We start from the raw sequence: 24,435 nt of genomic DNA, 5'->3' as shown, positions 1-24,435 counted from the left end.
GAATTAGGCCATGCAGCCCATCGAGTCTGCTCCTCCATTCAATCATAGTTTATATTTTTTTCAACCCCATTCTCCTGCCTTCTCCCTGGAACCCTTAATTCCCTTACCAATCAATAACTTATCAATCTCTGCCTTAAATACACCCAGTGACTTGGCCTCCAAAGCCCTCTGTGGCAATGAATTCCACGGATTCACCACCCTCTGGCTGAAGAAATTCCTCATCATCTGTTTCAAAGGATGTCCCTTTATTCTGAGGCTGTGCCCTCGGATCCTAGACACTCCTACTGATGGAAACATCATGTCCACTCTATCTAGGCCTTTCAGTAATATGCTTTTCAGTCAAGACTTCTGAGACTTAGGAATTCCAGCAGGTAAAAGAGAGTAAGAAAGTCCAGATGTGGAAATGAAAAGCAATTACAGCACTGCTTGTCTACGGGGGTGGTGCCGGAGGATTGGAGGGTTGCGAATGTGGTCCCCTTGTTCGAAAAAGGTAATAGGAATAGGCCAGGGAATTGTAGACCGGTGAGTCTCACGTCTGTGGTGGGTAAGCTGTTAGAAAGGATTCTAAGGGATAGGATTTATGAACACCTTGAGAATCATGGACTGATTAGGGACAGCCAGCATGGCTTTGTGAAGGGAAGATCTTGCCTCACAAGCCTGATAGAGTTCTTTGAGGAGGTGATCAGGAAGATTGATGAGGGCAGTGCAGTGGATGTGGTTTACATGGATTTTAGTAAGGCATTTGATAAGGTTCCTCATGGTAGGCTTCTTCAGAAGGTCAGAGGCCAAGGGATCCAAGGAAGCTTGGCTGTGTGGATTAGGAATTGGCTTGCATGTAGAAAGCAGAGGGTTGTGGTGGAAGGAGTGCCCTCGGATTGGAAGGCAGTGACTAGTGGTGTCCCGCAGGGATCGGTTCTGGGACGTCTACTTTTTGTGATATTTATAGATGACTTAGATGAGGGGGTGGAGGGCTGGGTTAGTAAGTTTGCGGACGACGCTAAGATAGGCGGCGTTGTGGATAGTGTGGAGGGCTGTCGGAGCTTACAGAGGGATATTGATAGGATGCAGAGCTGGGCTGACAAGTGGCAGATGGAGTTCAATCCGGAGAAGTGTGAGGTGGTACACTTTGGAAGGACAAACTCCAGGGCAGAGTACTGGGTGAATGGCAAGGTACTTGGCAGTGTGGAGGAGCAGAGGGATCTGGGGGTTCATATTCACAGTTCATTGAAAGTTGCCTCACAGGTGGAAAGAGCAGTTAAGAAGGCCAATGGGATGTTGGCTTTCATAAGTCGCGGGATTGAGTTTAAGAGCCGCGAGGTGATGATGCAGCTTTACAAAACTCTAGTTAGGCCACACTTAGAGTACTGTGTTCAGTCCTGGTCGCCTCATTACAGGAAGGATGTGGAAGCATTGGAGAGGGTGCAGAGGAGATTTACCAGGATGCTGCCTGGATTGGAGAGTATTGAATATGAGGAGAGGCTTAAGGTGCTAGGGCTTTATTCACTGGAAAGGAGGAGGATGAGAGGAGACATAATAGAGGTATATAAAATATTGAGAGGAATAGATAGAGTAGACAGTCAGCGCCTCCTTCCCAGGGCACCAATGCTCAAGACGAGAGGTCATGGCTTTAAGGTTATGGGTGGGAGGTTCAGGGGAGATGTCAGGGGGAGGTTTTTCACCCAAAGAGTGGTTGGTGCATGGAATGCACTGCCTGGGGTGGTGGTGGAGGCAGATACATTGAACAGGTTCAAGAGCTTGTTGGATAGGCTTATGGAGGAATGTGAGATAGAGGGATATGCGGGAGGAAGGGGTTAGGTAGTGTGAGGGTGGTCTGATGGACGGCACAACATGGTGGGCCGAAGGGCCTGTTTTGTGCTGTATGGTTCTATGGTTCTATGGTTGTGGTTATAATGAGCATTCTCCCCAGGAGCAACAATTTCCCTGTCCCTTGCATCACAGACATTCCTGTCTAATAGGTAGGACTCCTGCCAAATAGATAGGCCTTCAAGTAGGAAATTATACTTTTAAATAATCCTCTTCTTCAGCATCCCTTCCCTGTCTTTCTTATCCTGATGTGAGCCATATCATTTGGTATCTTCCTCAAACCTTTGCTGTCAGACCTGTAAGCCCCTGGAGGTTACATCTCTGTAACCAGCTGCCGCATGAAGTGCAGACATTTCCCAAAGTGATTCAGTGAGGAGGACTTTTAATTTATCACAAAAGTCACTGCGAAGCAGCAAATGTCCATGTTAAAGTTTGCCGTGAATTCATTAAACAAGAGCCCACAGACTGTAGGAGACAAAAAAAAATCAAAGCTAAGCAATGAAAAATTATTTCTTCCAATCCTGATTCAACCAGACTTTGTATTACAGTAACCAAGTTGTCTGTGTGGTGGAGATACAGTATGGGTGAACTTTGTTTTAATGTGATATTTTGACTACGGATTATGATGAAGGGTTGAGCAAAGAGACGTTAACATTTCATTCCAATATTGAGGGGACATTGCACTGTCAGAACTGCAGTCTGTACTCTCAGATGTACGAAAAAGTCCCAATGGCATCATTTGAAGAGGGGCAGGGGAGGCCCCTCATCCTCTGATCAATGTTCACCTCACAATGAAACAGATTATCTGATCAATTTTCTCCATATTTGGGATGTTACATTGTGCAAAATTCACTCTGTGCTCTAGGCTGTTACAATACCGGTGGTCCATAAATACATTGTCAAACTTACAAACTTAAGTTTTCTACATTTTGAATAACCTCCTATAATAATTTATTTCTTTTTACTAAGTAAGGGCAATTTTTTTTTCCTGAATCAAGGAATCAGGGATTTCCTTTCAATATTTTGGTTTTATAATTCATTTACTCCAATTACTAAAAGTACCTATGCAAAGTTTTGCAAGCTAACTTTAAGGAACTGGTTATAAAACAAAGTTGCAAACCCTACTTTTGCTGAATAAAATTCTGCATTCATTAGCTTATGCTATATGATGTTAAACATTTTTCAGCAAATCATATATTATTTAGAAGATGACACAGAAATTAAGTTTTGAAGTTAAACAGGACAAAAGGTTAGGTATAGGTAATAAATCAGAAAAGAAACATTGTTGATGTAAACTTCCTTGGAAAGAGGTCACCTCTTGTTTGTCTATCCCTAGTGATTTCCTGATCATACCCCAAGGACCTCTGAAAGCTTCTGCCAGGCACAATGGTGTTAGTTCCATATTCCTATGAGTCCACAAGTACAGTTTGAGCAACCACTTGGGCAAATACTGAAACTACAAATCAGTCCAGGCAAGGAAAGAATTAATAAGCAGTGCAGTGGTAGCTTATAAGAAACAATTCCACATCCCTATTTAAATTAATTTACCTCAAGAAAATATACACCTCATTAAAAACAGAAACAGCTAGTTATGAACTGACCACTGTCTACTTGGTTCACCTTCACCATCCTAGTAAACAATCAAGTTTAGTAATTGGGGCAATAAATTTAGGGGATAAAATCTCCACAAATATTGCCCACACCAACACTGAATAAAAATTCTATGGTGTGGAAATTCAAAGGTGTGTCACAGCTTTATGTTAGTACGACACATGTGAACACTGGTGTTTTCTGGAGGGAATGTGATTACTATGGCTTCCAGATCATATCAAGTCATTTCAAAAAAACTGTGACTGTGCACTTCCTGTTGCATTCAGATCAGTTCATCCTCATCACACACACATACAATGTCATTGCTCCTCTTGCCATGTTTTGAGGAGCATCTGTCATTGCATACACTCATTCAAAAGACATTTGCCTTGTGTTGCATGCTCAGTAATGATGCGGCTTAAAGGAGATCTTCTTGGACAGATCCCAGCCTGGCACTGGGAGCTTGACTCAGATAAGCCCCCTTTAATTTATTCACTCACCTGCTGTTTTTTGGCACCTCCACCCACCTTCACAGTGCAAGCCTAATCCACTGCTCCACCAGCTCGAAAACCTCAACCAATCCAAACCCAGTCATTGATCTCCCATTTTCTGGCCCCAATTACACCTACTGACCACACTACTCTCATGCCCGGCCACAACTATTAGTCACAATCCTCCAACATCACTTTTGCCCCCAATCTCTGATCACTGCCCCCCAAACCATCACCACATACTAAACCCTTACACAGACTTCCCCACTTCAGATGCAATAACCATCCATACCCAGACCCAGTCTCTCTCTCAGGAGCCAATCATGACCTTGGATTTACCCGTTTTCCCTCATTTGCTCTGCAGTGGAGCAGTATGTGAAGGAAATGCCTTACCCTTGTGAGGACTAGTTCAGTTGCACAGATACCTTGGGCTAGGATGCTTCAAAACTTGCAATCAAAATGCTTGTTGACATGTCACAATCTAATGATTAAAGCAAGACTGCAGAGACCAAAATACCTTATAGTTTTAAATAGGGCACATTGTTTAGTCATCATCACATTGTTTTTTATGGTAGCTCATTGTTTGCAAATTGATTCATCATTAACTCCTCTTCAAAAAGTGCTTTATTAGCTGTCTAGAGCTCCAGAAAACCATTAAGTAAATGTAAGTCCTACTCATAATTCCTAGCCACAGTGGATTCTGTTTATTAATATACAGACATGGAAAATGTAGGCCCAACTATGGCAAGTATCACACAGGTCCGGATGATGTATCATTGAGGCCAGTGATTCTGTAGGGGATTGTCACCCACCTGCTCTCTGCTCTTCAACGTGTCTTCCATTTCTGTATTTGTGCATAGAGACCAGAAGCCAGTCATAGAGCACGACAGCACGGAAATAGGCCCTTCGGCCCATCTAGTCCATGCCAACCTGATCTTCTGCCTAGACACATCTACCTGTACCTGGACCTTATCCCTCCAAACCCCTCCCTTCCATGTACATATCCAAATCCCTCTTAAATGTTACAATTGAACCTGCATTTACCACTTCCGCTTGCAGTTTGTTCCACACTCGCACTACCCTCTGAGTGAAGAAGCTCCCCCTCAGGCTTCCCTTATATGTTTCACCTTTCACCCTAAATCTATGTCCTCTAGTTCTAGTCTCACCCAACCTTAGGGGAAAAAGCCTGCATGCATTCACCCTATCTATACCCCTCATAATCTTGCATACCTCTATAAGATCTCCCCTCGTTCTCCTGCGCTCCAGGGAATAAATTCCTAATCTATTCAACCTTTCCCCGCAACATCTTTGTAAATTTTCTGTGCACTCTTTCAAGCTTATTGATATCCTTCCTGTAAGCAGGTGACCAGAACTGCACACCATACTCCAAATTCGGCCTCACCAACGTCTGGTACAACTTCAACATAACATCCCAACTCCTGTACTCAATGCCCTGATTTATGAAGTCTAAAGTGCCAAAAGCTCTCTTTATGACCCTATCTACCTGTGGCGCCACTTCCAAGGAACTATGGATGTGTATTCCCAGGTCCCTTTGTTCTACCGCACACCTCAGAGCCCTACCATTCACTGTGCAAGTCTTCACTTACAAGCGGCAGGTCCAGTAGTGGAGCAGAAACTCAAGCTGGTGCGCTGCAGGGGCTCTGGAATATGTGGAACAGAATGTCCGGATGCACTTTGCATCTGGCCCCTCAGTTTTATGCAGTGGCAGCAACCACAAAAAAACGGGGTTCTCGGTCTTCATTAAAAAGGTAAACATAAGTATTTAATTGTATAATTATGTTTTCAAATACCTGACAATAGTGTAATGGGCTTTTGAATAAAGTTATTTCTAATTATGTTTATTTTTTTATTTGTCCATTTCAACTGCTTTTAGATGTTTCTGTGCAACAGGAGCAAGCTGTCAAAGGCCATCTGGGCAGGGACGGGGAGGGGGAAAGAGCTTCAGATTCCACTGCCTGAGGCCCTGCTTCAGCCATGGGTGCTGCAGTAGCTGAGTGAAGCCTTGGGATAAATACAGGGGCTGAGTGCGGACAGGGGGTCAAATGAAGCATGGTGTGCCTCTTCCTATTCCACCGCTGTCCAGTTTTGTGAAATTATCCATGGTATTTCCTCTTATTCAGCACAAAGTTACTTTTGATAAGCAAACTCTTGATCCCAAATGGAGAGTTTAAATTTAAGCAGGTGATAGTATGTAATGCAGCACCCTGGTTCCAGTTTAATGGATCCATCAAATGCTCCTCTTGTGACCCTGGGCTTCTGGGTATAGTTGAAGCAAGGGTCTTAGAGTAGGCCTCAGACTAGCCAGTTTGGTCCACGATAAGGCGGTGCAAAGGTCAATATCAAACACAAACTTATATACAAATTTACCTATTCCTGATCAGATTATAAGTACCAAGCCAGTGTGACTCCTGCACTAAAATTCAATATAAAGTTGGTTCTCTCCAGTATGGACTTGATGGCTGAATGGCCTTCTTCAGTGTTACTAGGAATCACATCATGAGAGGGAGACAACCTTCCTCCAGCCAACTCCTTTAATCCCAATTCTGCTGCTGAAACTCCCATCCAGACCTTTATTTCCCTTACACTTACTTGTTCAAGTGGTTCCCTCAATCCAGTCTCTGTAAAGCTGAGTTTATGCAAATCTCTGCCACCTCTGTCCTAAATGCACTAAGTCCCATTCATTCCTCCCAGTGGTGTGTGCTGATCTGCACTGACAACACCTCGGATTTAAAGTTCTCCTTCTCTTTTACGTCTCCTCTTGGCCTCAGCTTTCCCTGCCCTTCAATCCTCCAAAATATCTAACAACTTTAACATGATCATCCTTGAACTGAACTTCTCCACTATTGGCAGTCATTTTCATATTGCCTTCCGACAGAGGAGGACGCCATTTGGCCCATCAAATCTATGCCTGCACTCAGAGCATTCCCATCAGTCCCTTTGCCCCACTTACTTCTCTGTAATCTATTCTCTTTCACATGCTCATTAAGATAAGATAAGATAAAATAAGATATCTTTAATAGTCACATGTACATCAAAACACCCAGTGAAATGCATCTTTTTGCGTAGAATATTCTGGAGGTAGCCCATAAGTGTCACCACTCTTCTGGTGCCAACATAGCATGCCCACAACTTCCTACCCCATATGTCTTTGGAATTTGGGAGGAAACCAGAGCTCCCAGAGGAAACCCACACAGTCACGGAGAGAACGTACAAACTCCTTACAGACAGCAGGGGGAATTGAACCCTGGTCGTTGGCGCTGTAATAATGTTACACTAACGGCTACACTAACGTGCATTAACTCTCAATTCTTGTGCCACTCACATGTACTAAGACCAATTTACAATAGCCCATTAACCTGCCAGCTTTGGGACTGGGGGAAACTGATGTACCTGGAGGAAACCCATACAGTCACAGAGATAATGTGCATATTCCACACAGACATCACCAGGGGTCAGGATCGAACCCAGATTGCTGGAGTTACAAAGCAGAAACTCTAACTGCTTCCCCATAAGGTTCTAAACTCTGGAATTTTCCCCCACCACCAGCACCACCAAACTTCTTTTACCCTGTTAAAGATGTTCCTTAAATCTGTTTGTTTGAGCAACATTTTGGTTATCTATCAAAAATCTCCCTGTGAGGTGCGGTATCAAATTTTGTTCAATTACCCTCCGGTGGAGCAGATGACCAACTCAGAGTTCCTGGCCCGTGATAATCACAATAGAGATGGAGCATCTGTAGAGGAACTGAAAACTGGGAGTCTTCATTGGGAACATGCAGAAGCCCAGCAAAAATGGCAGAAAGACTACAGTATTCCCACCAGTATTCCCACCCAATGATCCTTGCCCACTGGTGGCAAAGTCTGCAGGTCCCACATTGGCCTCATCTGCACCTCTGAACCCACAGAACTGGAGCACAAGCAACTCATCCTCGATCTGAGGGACTGCCAAAAGATGATAAATAAATTTGAATATTCTGTTCCTCTTTGTCCTCATTTATTCCTATTAAGGAGCATTTTCTGGGTTTATTTTATTCAAGATCATTCAATAGTATTGGTTCCGTCAATCTTTTATTCACTGTTAATTTATAACGGTCACCTTTAATTAACAATGGAGATTAATCCTCAATTTTTTTACTTATTTCCTTTTCTTGCCATAAGACATGTGTCCCACCTGTGCAAAATGCAAGACACAGGAAATCTGTTTACTGGTCTCTATATTAGCATTGTTGATTAGCCAGCTAGGAACTTAATGATGGTGGCCACTTGCTAGAGAACAACAATAGGAACATTACTAAAGATGTTCGTGCTTAAGAAACTCTCAAACCACAGAAGCTGTATAACAACATTCATTATCAACACAAAAGGTCCCCACGTAGCAGCAACAGTAAAGCATCTGTACATGCTTCTGTTCTCTGTTCAGTTCTTCATCATCCTTCTGCAGAGAAGGTAAAATCTTAACCAACTTTTGCTGAATCAAATTAGTTCAAGTTGGGATTAAGTTGTGGAGAACATGTTTGCAAATACTGTTGTAAATCCTTCCATATAATTCTGGTGTTAGACTCTCTGAGAGGTTAAAACAAAGTCTTCTCTGTCAAATCTTCCCCTTTGCCCTTCCCTATGTCAATGCACCTGAACAATCTAATTAAAGACGCTTATCTGTTGAATAATATTGGGTAAGCACAGCATTATACCAGCATTTACAGATTAGAAAACACAGAACTTTAGACTTTTTCTTCAAGGAAATATTGGGTTAAAGACTTGAAATATAGATATTTCAATAACTGGGACTTAACCAAAATATCAAGATTCAATAATGCTATCTGCACAATTTGGAGAATTTAAATAAAATGTTATTAACTCTGCGTATCAGGCAATGGTTAAATATGTTGACAGAGATGGTAGCAGCCGGATTAAGGATTGTTCTCAATTATTTATGTGCTGGTGAATAAACAAGGAACACATATGCTTGACAGAACAAATACTACAAATCTCACGTGGATTCATAGAGAAACACATTTTAACCTAAGCTTTCCATGTTGTGAACTCACATTCCCAAGACAGTTCTCAGTTTATTGTCTGCACAGTTGCACCCTGTTGGTGATTTGCCTTCCATTGTTCAGTTTGGAGGTGGTAAATCTGAGAAGCAACAGAAATGTTCAACTCCTGGAATGACAAACACAGTCAGAGCCTGATCCATCAACATATGAATACTGCCTGCAGCTCGGAGAAAATAGATCATGAAAAGGGGAGGTTCACTGTTGTCAGAAATATTCACAGAGAATGCCTGTTTTCATTTATCTAATTTGTTCTGAAAAGTCAGCGTAAACTTTCTCTCCTGCCTCCAAGGAAAGAACAAGAAGAAGGATTATTTAAAAGTAGAGAAGATGAATATTAGTCTTGCAGATTTATATTGCTGCAAAACTTCATTGGCCTGATGCACCGGTGAATTTGTCAACCCTGTGTTTAATCTCCATCCATGAGATTTAAATCCATTACTTAAATTAGCACTTCAGTGTGGTACTGAAGAAGTGTTGAATTATTGGAGGTGTTGCTTTTCAGATAAGATGTAAAGCCAAGACCTTTATTTCCAATAAAATGAATGCAAAGGATCTGACCACATAATTTGTAGTCCCAGAGTTACCATTTACACTGAATCGCTCTCACCAATGTAGATTGCAGTAGAAATACATCCTTGGTTACTGGTGCAAGAGCGTTGCTGCTAGACATTGCTTCTGAAATTTGGTTCCATTGGTGTCAATCTTTAGCACAAGTGATCGAGAACTTCTGCTCCTATTATCTGCTCACCCATCTCGGTGTTATTTGTGGTGCATTGCTGTTTGCAAATTGGCTGGTGTATTTGGCCACATGACAATGGAGATTACACTTTAAAACTGCTTCATTTTGGAAAATTCTGAAAATATTAATGATGCTATTTAAATAAAACTAAGTAATTTTTATTCTAGTTGATAATTTATTTATTTCAGGAAAAATAGTGTCATAGCATATTGTGCCATTTTAGGAAGGACTACATTGACAAAAAAGACAATTGCTTCTATCTACCACTAAATGATACGCCATCAAAATGGTGACAGATGTCCACTTAAACTTGTAAATTCATTAATTGTGTTTTGTTTTGTGAGTTTAATCTTGCAGCTATAACCAGGCTGTGGCACTGACTCCACTCTTGTCTTGACAGCCTTTGGCAGCTCACCCTGTCAAAGGACTCCTTCACATTTTAACAGTCCTAGAAACATTTAACACCAATTGAAATGGATAAAGATCCTAAAAATGTTATTTAAAAATTACTAAAGTTAATAAACCTAGTTAAAAATTCATTAGTGTAGCAGTTAGCATAATGCTATTACAGCACCAGCGACCCAGGTTCAATTCCGGCCACTGACTGTAAGGAGTTTGTATGTTCTCCCTGTGACTGCGTGGGTTTCCTCCCACATTCCAAAGACGTACAGGTTAGAAAGTTGTGGACATGCAATGTTGGCGCCAGAAGCGTGGCGACACTTGCAGGCTGCTCCCAGAACACTCTACGCAGAAGATGCATTTCACTGTGTATTTCGATGTACATGTGACTTATAAAGATATCTTATCTTTATTAAAAACATAAATATACAGTGAAATTAAAAACAAAACTCAAACAATTTTTTTAATGCTGGTTTTCAAATCTGTTTAAATAGAGTAGCTTCTGGCATAAAGCTGTGGAGCCAGATGTAAAGTGCGTCTGGCACCTCACCTTAATATGTTCCATGGGTGTGTCCAGCGGCTGAGCACCTGAAACATCCTCTGTGCTTCACTGCAGCTGAGTGCAGGTGGCAGAAACTACAGGTGGCCCGGTCCCTGAGAAACTGCTTCCCACAAAGAAGCACAATCAGGCCCGGTGATACCTTAATGTTTCTCTATTCCTGATGAGCAACTCCTGGCAAAGAAGAGTGGTCCTGCAGCTTTGAAGCAGGTAATACCTTCCTGAGTGATAACTACAATAAGCCCATCTTAGCCTTAGGCCCTACATGTGTTTGTTACCAATGTTACAAAATAGAACTATTTGCTGGAAGGCTGCTCCAGTTGTAGAAATGAATGTAAATGGTGGGGGAAATTGGCAGGATATTGGAACTTTGTTCTTGAGTACATTGTCTAATGTACTAAAGAATGAGAAGACAAGAGAAAAAATACTGAAAGCCTTAAACTTTATGTTCAAAAGTAAATTCTTAAATTAAACAACTCTAAAAATGTAAATTAACAATTTAAACTATAAGGCTCCTAAAGTCAGTTTCATAAAATGGATCAACATAATGATTAGAAATATTTAAATTGAAAATATGTATTCAGATAATAATTGAATGTAATATGGTGACAAATGGCATTCCATTTAGGTTGTCATTCTCACCAAAGTGGTCCAAGGCATTCTATATTGTGCTCTGTACCTTTGAGGTTTGGGCTGTATACCTTGTGTGGTCATATTCAATATTTCTTCTTTGTGAATGCATTTTGTGTTGATGCAAATTCTAACTGTTTATCTACATACCTGCATGCAGCAAGACCTAAACAATTATCAGACATGGGCTGATAACTGGCAAGTAACATTTGTACTACAAAAGTGCCAAGCAGTTACTATCTCTAACAAGAGAGAAACTGACCACTTACCCTTGACAATCAATGGCTCACCATTGACCAGAAACTCAACTAGACCAGCCACATGAATTCTGTAGCTACAACAGCAGGTCAGAGGCTGGGTATCCTGTAGGGAGTGACTCACCTCCTGAGTCTTTACAGCATCTACAATGCACAAGTCAGGAGTGTGATGCAAGTCGGTAGTGTGATGGGATATTCTCCACTTGCTTGGGTGAGTGCAGCTCCAACCGTGCTCAAGAATCTCAACATTATCCAGGCAAAACAATCCACTTCAGTGGCACCACAACCACCTCCTGAAACATTCATCTCCTTCACCATCAGTGCACAGTGGCCGCAGTGGGCACATTCTGCAAATGCACTGCAGTTACTCATCAAGGCTACATTGACAACACTTCATAAACCTGTGACCTCTATCACCAAGGTGGCCAACAGCAGGAGATGCATGGAAACAGCATCACCTACGGACTACCTCCATGCTGCACACTATCCTTACTTGGAAATATATTGTCACGCTTCATTGTTACTGGGTGTAAATCTTGGAACTCCCTCCACAACAGCAGAACGGGAGTATAGCTTACCATCTCCTTCTCACAGGAAATTAGGGATTCGCAATATATGCTGGCTTTGCCAATGCTACCCAGATCCCAATCAATTAATAAATAGATAGATAAATAAAAATAACATCTTAGCTCTCTGGCCCTTTTAAGTTGGCTGCTAACACTGGCATCTAAAAATGGAGGATTATGGGTTATGTAGGAGGGAAGGGTTAGATTGATCATGGAAGAGGTGTTCATATAGGTCGGCACAACATCGTGGGCCGAAGGGCCCATACTGTGCTGTACTGTTCTATGTTCTATGTTCTAACACACAAAACATCTGCCGGTGATGCAAACACATTAATATTCAGGCAATGCATCCCTTGGTATTTGATTTACATCACTTAATGATGATTTAATCAACAATAAAAACTGTTTGTGCAGAAATGTCAGGTTACAATTTTCAATGATAATGAAAGAAAAATGTGCATCCATTGTGACCACAGGACAGACACAACAGTTTACAACCATTGCTATATTTTTTTTGTAGCATAATCTCTGTTTTAATATAGTCATGTGCCAGCAGCAGACCTGCCTTAGAGCTAATGGGATTGATTAGGCCATCTTTAACATCACTGTGAACTTTAAGTCTCCCAACAAGGTCTCTGTGTTCAACAATGTCCAAAATAAATATTGGGGGATGCCGTATGATTAAGTTCTAAATAACTTTGGTAACATCAACCAGAGACAACTTTTCCCACAAATAATTCTTCAAGAAATATGAAGGTCATTGGCATGTACATCTCCAACAACATGTAATTTTATATCAGCAGAAATAGTGTCAGTATACAGGGTGAAGTCAGAACACTTCCTCAAAGGAAACAAAGTGATTGCTGAACAAGTTGTCAAGATTACAACAGTGGATGGGCCCAGTGATGAAGTGTCACCAACAGTCTGTTGAGGAATGCCTTTAACAACTACTCCTACATAAAAGTGAGAGTGTAAGAATGGGAATGATTCACAACCTTATAGCTATATTGCTTTCATCTGTTTCCAACTTCTCTCATGATAGTGATTCAGCCCTCTGATGTCCAACTTGTCTTTTGAATTCTACATCTGTGCTCTGCAAGCCGGAAGTCAGAAGTGTGTTGGAATTCAGATACTGGTATAACTGACTTCTCGCTCTGCCGCAGGTCTTGTCTCTGAGTCTGGGTGGTGCTGGAATACAAGCAATGTTGCCAAACTTCATCAAAAAATTAAGTTTATTTTGTTTATTTTTCTTCATTTAGTTTTATATTTATTTTAATTTATAGTAGATCAATATATTTTAACTAAATTTATTATTTAGTTACTTTTAATTTTTTTAAAACATTTTTAAATCCATCCTTTTACACAGGCATTTAGAAGCAGTGAGAATGCCTTTGACAGTGTTTAGTTGTCAGGGGGCCATGCGGATGGTCCTGTGGGTGGAGACTCACTGACCACAGCTGCTTCACCTTACAGGATGGCTGCAAAATGGAGGCCTCATCCTGTTCCATCATGCAAGTGCCACAGAGTTAAGTATAGCCATAAAATTAGTGTGGCAGTGGGTTAATCAAATTTTTTTCTCCTTCATATGATATAGAAGGAAGCCATTTGACCTATCGAGTCTATGTTGGTTCTCAGAGGATTCCAATCAATCCCATTCCCTCAATTATTTCCCTATGGCCTACTGTCTCTCTCACGCCCATTAATTCTTCTGTGATTTTTCTGCCACCCACCTATGTTAGGGGTAATTTGCAGTAGACAATTAACCTGACAACCAGTATATCTTTGGGATGTTGAAGGAAATGAGAGCACCAGGGGGGATCTCCATACAGACAGCACCTGAAGTCCGAATCAAATCCAGGTCACTTGAGCTGTATAGTGATAGCACCAGCTGCTGAGTCACTGTGCCCTCTCCTTACAATCTTCCATTTCCTGCTCTTCCAATATATTTGAGGATATTCTTTGCCAGTTCAAAATAACTCCCTTTCTTCTTGAAGACTTCTGTAGTGAAAAGTTCTCACACATTAAAGGGAGATCCCATTAATGCTACATAGGAAAGTCAGCATTCTTTATTTTAATATGAGATTCAGTCAGCTTGTCTGATTATATAGCTATCAGAATGTATTTATGCCAGCTATTTGTAGTCTGTTTCAATCTCACTTGTAAATGACAAACACAAAAAAAATCCAAAGTGCAAAATTAAAGTGCCTCTGGGAATAGTACAGAAACAAATACATGAGATGCAAAATGCTCTTTAGCAACATGTGCACTTATGTGACTAAAGCAAGTTTCTGGAATTGTGAGTTCTTTGTAGAGAACTTAATTGTAAATAAGGATTCAGAGCATCACAAAGCAATCTTTCATCCAGCTGAAGATTTTAAGTTTCTTGAATGATTTCCAAAATGTTTCATGAAATATAGAGTTTGTGTCATTGTGGGAAAGACTAATCTAATCAATCATAATCTCAGAGCACTTTCAGAAACTAACAAATGACTTGCATGTGCCTGCTATAAGTTGAGCTCATGAGTGACTCAACTTGGCAAGCCCAGCAAAATGATAGCAACATTAAATATGACCAAGAAAGAATGGTGATCATTGTTCTTGACATGAAAAAGAATGGCACGGGCCACACAATTTGTGATTGTGGTTAAAGCATTCTCCGATGCCAAGGCAAGACTTGTACTAATCTCAGGTATTCAGGTCAATCATAACAATCTACAGGCTGTTATAATAATTGCACAGATTTTCAATTGTCAAAAGGAACACTAAGGCATGATGAATGAGCACAAAATTATGGAATAGGTTCAATGGGCACACCAGACGTCAATGAGGCTTGTAGATTGGGCTCTTGGATACAGAATGTTGCCTCGAGTTCAAACATCTTGCTGCTGTAGTCCCCTTCTTTGATCCTGAACCTAACCCACGTCAGACAAGTTTCACTTAATGGCTGCACTCATCCTTTCTCTAGCAGTGCCCAGATTGCAGACTACTTGGATGGTAGAACCCATTATTTTGGGGCTTTGTCCTAATGCAGCATATTCCCACTTATATAACTACCAGAACACTGAGGGACATTCTCTATGGTGAACTGCAAATCAGCCAACTATTGATTCCGCTTGTTCTCTACATCAGATCCTAACAACCTTCCATCACAACAAGGCGGCATAACATACAACCTAATTTCTCAGCTTTTTGAGATTCTAGGCTATAATTATCAAGGGTCATTAATCATTGGGCAGCTTACATTCATGAAAGGAACCATTACGTTAATGCCTACCTGCCAATCTATAACATTCCTAAATGGTCAAAAGTTCATTTATTTAAAAAATAAATGAACAATTTGCAATGGGGCACATTTTAGGAGAGTTTACTTGGTGGAATATGTGTTGTCAAAATGTTAAAATTTTCCTTGTATTTATTTTGAGTCTTAGCTGTTGTGATGCTTATATAGTTTCAGTTTGAGGGTTGTCATTTTTCTTTATGATCTTTGAGTTTACAATTGCTCCACAATTTATGGACAAGACCATACAAAAATCGATATACCAAACTATACACATAATCAAGATAAAATGTATGCGCTGTCTAAAACATAATGAGCAAACCCTCAGTGCCCATCTTCTGTATGGTGTTTTTCTGTCCTACTGCTTCTTAGAGGATAGGATTGGGGATTTAATAATGAGAAACAGAAAAAAGGCGGAGACTTTAAGCAATTATTTTGCATTGTCTTCATGATAGAAGGCACTAAAAACGTCACAATAATAATGTATAATCAAGTGGCTATTGAGAGGGAAGGAATTAAAACAATCCCCATCACTAGAAAAGAAACTAAGCAAAGCTGATAAAACAACTTATTAATTGAAGGAGAGAGTCTACAAAATATTGTGGCTCAAAAGAATCTAGGGTTCCTGGTACATGAATCAGGAAAAGTTAATGAGCAGCCTGGAGTGCGACGTACAGTTTTATTCTACATATTTAAGGAAGGATGTGCCACCATTGGAGGCTGTGCAGACACAGGATAGGTTGAGCATCACTGGCAAGGTTAGTATTTTATGCCCAGTCCTAACTGCGCTTGAGGTGACATTGGGGAACTGCCTTCATGATCCAACAAAATGCCCTGCAGGAAGGTACTCCCAGAGGCAGGGAGTTGTGGCAGATTGGAGTAACTAAGGCTTTTGAAGCCATTTCAGAGGGCAGTCAGGAATCAAACATATTGCTGTACATCCACCATCACATGTAGTCTGAATTGTGGAAAAAGGGCAGATGTTCTCCTTAAAGTGGCATTACTGAACCAGAGAGTTTCCCCAACAAGTGGTCACCCTCACAGACGCTTACTATTTCTTTTCCTCATTCTAGGATATTTGAACAATGGAATTTAAGTTCCTCAGCTGCTGCGGAGGATTTGAATTCATGTTCCTGCATCTTACGTGCTGGATTATGAGTCCAGTAATTTACTCATGACCTCTGTCTTTGATATTTGAAACAGGCTTACTGACAGGCCTGCCACTGCACCACATATTTCATTCTGCATTCCGATAGGACTGCGACACTGTGAATTTCCCCATCACAATCTTCACCTGAATTTTAGGAAGCAGAGCCCAAATGTGGCCTTACCCTGGGGCAGCCTTTTCCCCTGCACTGACTGTAGACTCCTCATCTCCCATCACTCAACTCATGCTGCTCCCATTCCTGTGTTCCCCTCTACTGGATGTAGAGTGGTGCCAGCGTTAGATCCATTGTAGGATGCTTTCTCGATGACCAGCCACTCTCTGGGTTGGTGGGTGTTGGTATTGGTATTGGTTTATTATTGTCACTTGTACCGAGGTACAGTGAAAAACTTGTCTTGCATACCGATCATACAGGTCAATTCATTACACAGTGCAATTATATTGAGTTAGTACAGAGTCCATTGATGTAGTACAGGTAAAAACAATAACAATACAGAGTAAAGTGTCACAGCTACAGAGTAAGTGCAGTGCAGTAAGGTGCAAGGTCACAACAAGGTAGATTTCGAAGTCATTGTCCATCTCATTGTATAAGGGAACCGTTCAATAGTCTTATCATAGTAGGGTAGAAGCTGTCCTTAAGTCTGGTGGTACGTGACCTCAGGCTCCTGTATCTTCTATGTGATGGGAGAGAAGAGAGAATGACCTGGGTGGGTGGGGTCTTTGATTATGCTGGCTGCTTTGCCAAGACAGCAAGAGGTAAAGACAGAGTCCAAGGAGGGGAGGCTGTCCGTGATGCACTGGGCTGTGTCCACAACTCTCTGCAGTTTCTTGCGTTATATGAAAGGAGTGGGGCAAAAGTGGGGGTATTCCTGGGAGTCTGGCATCAGGTTATGTGACTTATTCTCCAGCATGAAAGTGTGAAATGTTTTCATGAGATTTTTGAGATTTTTTTCCATGAGATGTCTGGGTGACGTGCCTACACTGAACTGGTACCTGACAATCTTTGTAAACTGTGAGCTTGAAGTAATGGTAAGTGTGTGAGGGTACAGTGGGGCATCTCAAAGGTTGCTGAGTGATTGCACAGTGCAGTGTTTGAGAGCAGTGGGCAGTTTGAGGAACCTCCAGTTTGAAGATTACAAACACCTTATCCAGGTGTTGCAACTTCTGCCTACTTCCATTTGGCTACATGGCATAGAGAATGTCAGCACAGAAACAGGCCCTTCAGCCCACTGAGTCCATGCTGACCATCAAGCATCCATCTTTATACAGATGCTATCCTAACCCATCCTATTGTCACCAAGTTCCTATTAACACCCCCAGGTTCTACTGTAAAAGTAACTGGAAATATAAGGGTTAATAATAATGTACAGCTGTTATTGCTGCAACCATGGCGTGACTATAGTTATGACAGCAAGAGGTGTAAGTGCTTGTGTGAAACACAGAAGTGCTTGAGGCATATCTTATTTTGCTAAAAGTTTGCTGTAAGCAACTGCCCAAGTATGTGCAACTTCGCACGTAGGCTTCTTTAGATTAAGTATAAAAGGAGGGACACTAACATGTAAATCTCTGAGTGGGGATCAGTACAGAGATCGGGTTACACTGTTTACTCTTTCTCTGTATCCCTCACTCCCGCTAGTGTTAAAATAATAAAGCGCTTATTGTACACTCCTTGGTTCTGTTGTTGTCTGCTTTATTACAGTACGGATCGACTTTCACACACTGGCAGCAATTTACAGTGTCCAATTAACTCATGGACTGGCATGTCTTTGGGATACAGGAGAAAACTGGAGCATCTGGTGGAAACCCATGGAGAAAGTGCAAGCTCCACACAGACAACACCAGAGGTTAGGATTGAACCCAGGTCACTGGAGCTGCGAGGCATCAGCTCTGCTAGCTGCATCACTGTGCCACTATGTTTGAGGGGAGCTTCTTGGTTCTCTGTGGGAAACGAATCTTGTCCTCTGCCTGCCTCATCAACTGAGGCATCCAGACACAAGTCTGAAGATTCTCACAGGTTTTCTGCAATCTCTTCCAACAAGCTTCCAAAACCTGCAAAGTGACTACTACTAAGGTTACAACAGGATCTAGACTAACTGGGAAGATTACAACAGGATCTAGATGAACATCAGATGGAATTTAACTCAGACATGTGTGAGGTGTGGCATTTTGGTTGGTTAAACCAGGGCAGGAAAGGAGTTGGGATATCATGTTACAACAAAGTAAGTCATTGGTGAGTCCATGCTTGGAGGATTGTGCACAGTTCTGGTCACCCAGCTACAGGAAAGATGTCATTAAGCTGGAAAGGGTGCAGGCAAAATTCACGAGGATGTCTCCAGGGTCGGAGGGCTTGAGTTATCAGGAGGGGCTGGATAGACTGGGACTTTATTCCTCTGGAGCACAGGAGGTTGAGGGATGACCTTATAGGAGGTCATAGGGATAACCTTATAGGTTAGTGTAACGCTTTACAGTGCCAGCAACCCGGGTTCAAATCCGGCCACTGTCTGTAAGGAGTTTGTACGTTCTCCCCGTGTCTGCGTGGGTTTCCTCCAGGTGCTCCAGTTTCTTCCCACATTCCAAAGACGTACAGGTTAGGAAGTTGTGGGCATGCTATATTGGTGCCGGAAGGATGGCGACACTTGCGGGCTGCCCCCAGAATACTACACAAAAAGATGTACATCGAAACACACAGTGAAACACATGTGACCAATAAAATCTATCCTAAAATCATGAGGAGAGTAGATAAGGTGGATGGTCACAGTCTTTTCCCCAGGAAAGAGGAGTCTAAACCTAGAGGGTATAGGTTTCAGATGAGAGGGGAACAATTTTAAAGGGACCCAAGGGGCAACTTTTCACACAGAGGGTGGTGAGAACATAGAATGAGCTGCCAGAGGAAACTGTAGAGGCAGGTACAATTACCTGTATAATGTTTAAAAGACATTTAGACATGTACATGGATAGGAAAGGTTTAGATCGGTAGGAGCCAAATGCAGGCAAATGGGACTAGCTCAGATAGACATCTTGGTTAGCATGGATGAGTTGGGCTGAAGGGCCTGCTTCTGTGCTGTATAACTCTATGACTCTATAACTGGTTACAAGAGTTGGCGAGGTACGCCTTCAGTCGGCATTGGCTAGCTTGAACTGGAGTGAGAACTCTGAGCAAGGCAGTTAGCAATGGCTGGATGCTGAACTTATAATAATGAGGTTGGAGCATTGGCATTCATGTGTGTTCCACACCAGGTCCAACTAAGTCCTTTACCACTGAACAGCGCACATTTTCCAGTGATGTCCAATTTAGTCTCATTGATACTCCTGAAGGGCAAATGAGATTGTTTCAATGTTCTTGTATAACAAAAAGGCTCGAGCACATTGCCGTTGCTGTTTATGGAAGCTTACTGTGCACAATGGTTGCAATGATTGGTGTGTTTCCTGCATTACTATAATACCTTCTTTAAGAACACTTCACTGGCTGCAAAGTCGAATGTGGAATATTTTGAGCTCATAAAATATGTCAAAAGCAAAATACTTTCTTTAATTATTGCTATTAAGGCTGTGTAGTTTCAGAGCACACTCCACCAAGAAGCAAATATCTTCTCTCTCACTGCTAATGCTTACACTGTGGCTGTGGGCAACAACAATATTATTTCCAAGCTGCTACTGGACACACAGGCAGAGACTTCAGAGCAAAGTGGCCTCTGTTTAAGGCAAGTCATCCATCTAATATTGCAATTGCTCTTATTTGTACACTTTCTGTTTCACTCTGCAAGACAGGTTTGTTTATGAAAAAAAAAATTAAAAATTAAGGCAACAGCAATTGCAGAAGATGAAAAAATGAAAGACTAATTTGTGTAGATTGAAAGTACATGAGAAGAGTGTATCCCTGGACGTTGATTGCACTGGATATCATAGAGTGGAAAATCACAGCATAACAGTTGGAAATTCCCTTGGAGAAAGGTGCCACTGTGGATCGCAACTAGAAAACGTCAGAGACGGGATTACATGAAGGACAGCTGTCAAGATCAATGAAAGTAACAAATGGCAGACCAGCAAATGTGGCAGTCCTGAGCAGAAACCATCACACAATAACGCATTAAAAAAATGCAGGCTATGGTCAAGTGAGGAAATACAAAAGATTAGACTTTATAGGGGTGTTATTAGCAGTTATTTTAATCCTTGCATCATCATGTCGATCCAAAAATACTTAATTACTTCTAGTAATCAACTTCTTACAATGTGGTATTAATCAGTCTATATTAAAATAAACAGATTAATATTAAAGCAACCAAGGTATTTCAAATCATTTGTTACAAATGCTTCACAATACAATTGCAGTGAATTATATATATGAATAAGGATACATTTATAAAAGGCACATTAAAGGACAGTTACATACCTTGAACTGTTAAAAGTACCTATTGATCATCATCTGTAGTGGATGTTTGAATTGGAAGCTTAGAAAACTGATACCATGTGAAATTAATAAGGGTTGCAATGTATCTTTCAAAAATGGCAAAGGTTTGTGACCCAGATGCAGTGTTTGGTTTCATTGGTCGATTGTTAAATGGAAGACTGTTGTCTGCATTCCTTTCCTATAATTGATATCATCTTCAAGAGACCAGGAAAAGATATCGATTAAAATACACCAGCAGGCAAACCTTCTTACCCTCTTCCTATGTCAGAATATGATGCAATTCCCCAGGAAAATTGGTCAGATAATACTAATGGGAAAGAGAATATATCTTTTGTTTAAAATAATAATTCAAGGTACTCAGTAGATCATGATTAGGATCTTCTTGTCCAGTTACTCATTGGGTTAACTTGCTGAGCTTGTGGTAAGGTTGTTTGCCTTTATTCTTATGAAAATTAGATTTTCAGTACGTTATTATTTGATGTTGGTCAAGACTATAGTAGGTGTTCTCAGTACTGGTACTAGGAAGGGTAATTCACAAGGATTCCTGATAATTATCCAACATTATTTGCTGGAGAGGTACTCACAAAAGAAGAAAGAGGTTTGGCGGTAATGATAATGGGGAGTATCCCAAGGGACATACTATCAAAACTCATACGCAAATGATGGACTGACTACTTGACCGATAATGCATAAGCTCATGGCTGGACCTCACTAAGAAATCAGCATCCTGAGGTTAAGAGGAAAGGTTAAAAAAAATTGAGAGGGAAGTTTGACAAGAAAGTAAAAAAGGAACCAAAAAGATAAACATTATCAATTTGTCCTGCACTTGTCAATGTGTGGCTAAAAAGTATGTGAAATAAAATGCATGCGTTCAGTTTATAATTGATCAGCCAGACCAACCATTAACCAGAAACATCTTAAAATCATGGCGAACTGAAATACTTGACAATGTAAATGCACTTAAGTCTAAGAAAAAGTGTCAAGGAAACTATACCAGTCGTGACAAAGAGATCAGTATATAAAAAGGACTCAGTTTCAGAAAGAGAACTGCCTAGACATTGAATAAAAATGCAAAAACATTATTAAAACTTTGTAGCATATTTAATGTGTATGAATTATAGAAATAACACTTTCATCACTTGCCAGCTTTTAAAAATCATAACGTTGTGTTGGAAATGCCTTCTGTGGGATATGGTGTTAATTCAATCCAATATCAAACACCTATCGACTGCTTGTCCAATCACCAAACACTATGGGTTACAGCCCTTAAAAGGGCTGCTCCAGCATCACCAAACACCTACTGCAAGTGGTGTGTATTTGACAAGTGTTCTGTGTACACCTCATTAAGTAGCAATGCACAGTGGTTAAATCACTGGACCTTTGATTAAGAGACTTGAGTTTGAATCCCACTATGGCAGCTGGGGAATTTAAACTGAAATAATTAAATTTTAAAAATTGTATTGGTAATTGTCATTGCCGTAAAAACCCATCTGGTTCAATTAGATCTTTCAGGAAAGGAAATCTCCAACCTCTCTGTATGTTATTCTTGAGTCACAAGCAATGTGATTGACTAATAACTGCCATCTGAAATGGAGTAGCAATCCAGAGACAGTTCAGGGATGGAAAATAAATAAATAGGCAAATAACAACCAGTGTCACAAAGGCTCAGTAACACCATCACAGAATTCTCGAGTGTTGAAAGACATGGCTGCAGAGCAGGACTACACCAGGTGGTGTGAGAACAAATTCAAGTGGTAAACCTTTGACCTCACCTTTATCTGTTGAAGCCTCTCTGCCTATGACCATATTGTTAGAGTGACCAGTGCAGAGATCTTGTGGGGTCAAAATCCTGTTTTTAATGCTGGGGCCACCCCCACCACTATACATGACACTAACATTCAGCTACATGGGATAGATTCAGAACAAATCTAGTGGCTCAAAACTGGGCATGCATACAGTAGGAGAAGTGTATTCCACTATCACCTATGATCTCAGTCAACCATTACTATCAACACGTCCAATTATGCCTGTGGAACAGCAAGCCAAGAGTAACAACAGCCAGTCCCAAAAACAAAATGGCAACTTGGTGAAACCACAATGCAGAATTACATGCATGCTAAACAGTAGAAGCAGCAAGCTAATATATGAATCTATGTGATCCAGCAACAACCAGATCAGATCAAAGCTCTTCAGCCCTGCTTCATACAGTTATGAAGAATTAAACATTTAATTGGGAGAAATGGCACAGAAACATCTCCATTCTCAATGATTGCACTATGCAAAAAATGAATGCAAAAGTGAAGGTTGAAGAGTCTGCAACCATCTTCAACCTGAAGCAGGGTTCAAGAGTTTGCAACCATCCAAAGCATAGAGGAGACATCCTCCAAATACAGAAATTAAAACCAGTTTAGTTGCTTCCTTGTGCACTTTCTCCAGGGCTATGGTGCCCCAATAGAGCACACTAGCCAAAATTATACACAGAATTCAGGTGGAGCTAAGCTAGCTCTTTATAGAAGCTGAGAATTACCTCTTAAAACAATTTATCACCCACCTCAAGACTATATGCATAATTTCTGCTGCAGCACACTAATGAACTATCCACCAGGACCACCGTTTCCTTCCTCCATTTTGAGTTCTGTAGATCATTGCCTTGCAGGTAACATTTTTCCTCTGATCACATTGCTCAACCGCAGTTAGCGATATCACCAACATATTTGATCCCTTTGCATTCAGTCTTCCTATAGTCTGTTATTTGCTGTCATTCTATTTTGTAACATCAGCAAGCATAGACCATGTCTTCTCCCCATTTCCAAATTATGTAAAATGTAGTCAGTAATGACCTTGGCATCATTAGCCAATCCGACTAATCACTTTCTTCTACTGTGATATACATCCAAGAAAATAACAACTGGAATTTGACTAGAATTTGACAGATTTCAATAGCTAATTACGTAAGTACCCTGGTGTGCAAAGCATCTAGCCAGGAAACTCTGACTGGAGTAATCAGACTGTTCATTACCTTAATTATATTTTCTAACAATCTTAGTTCCCTAGTAATTTCTGAAATTTCACTTCTGTGTTCATACTACAGTCTACAACTGCAAAATAACATTAGCGACTTCCAAGTCTTACCAGGTACTGTGATTATTCTTACAGTTAAATAAGACTAATATAAATATTTATTTCTCCTTTTCCTCTCCCTATACATGAGCATTGTATGTTCAAGAACTATCAACCCAGCTAACACTAAATCACCATTAACCATGTTAGAAAAAAATCAATAAAGCAGCCCTTATCTGAATGCCTTTAGAGGAAAGGTTTTTATTTATTACCATAATGCTGTGTTCAGTTCACCTCAGATGTCCCTTTATACAACCTGAGGAAGCCAATCAATTTAATAATATCATTGTAACAATATTAAATGACTTATTTGGCAAATAATCAGTTTGCCCT

The sequence above is a fragment of the Pristis pectinata genome, chromosome 28, assembly GCF_009764475.1.
Source record: "Pristis pectinata isolate sPriPec2 chromosome 28, sPriPec2.1.pri, whole genome shotgun sequence".
In the NCBI taxonomy this organism is placed as follows: domain Eukaryota; kingdom Metazoa; phylum Chordata; class Chondrichthyes; order Rhinopristiformes; family Pristidae; genus Pristis; species Pristis pectinata.
Note: the sequence above shows the minus strand (reverse complement) of the source record.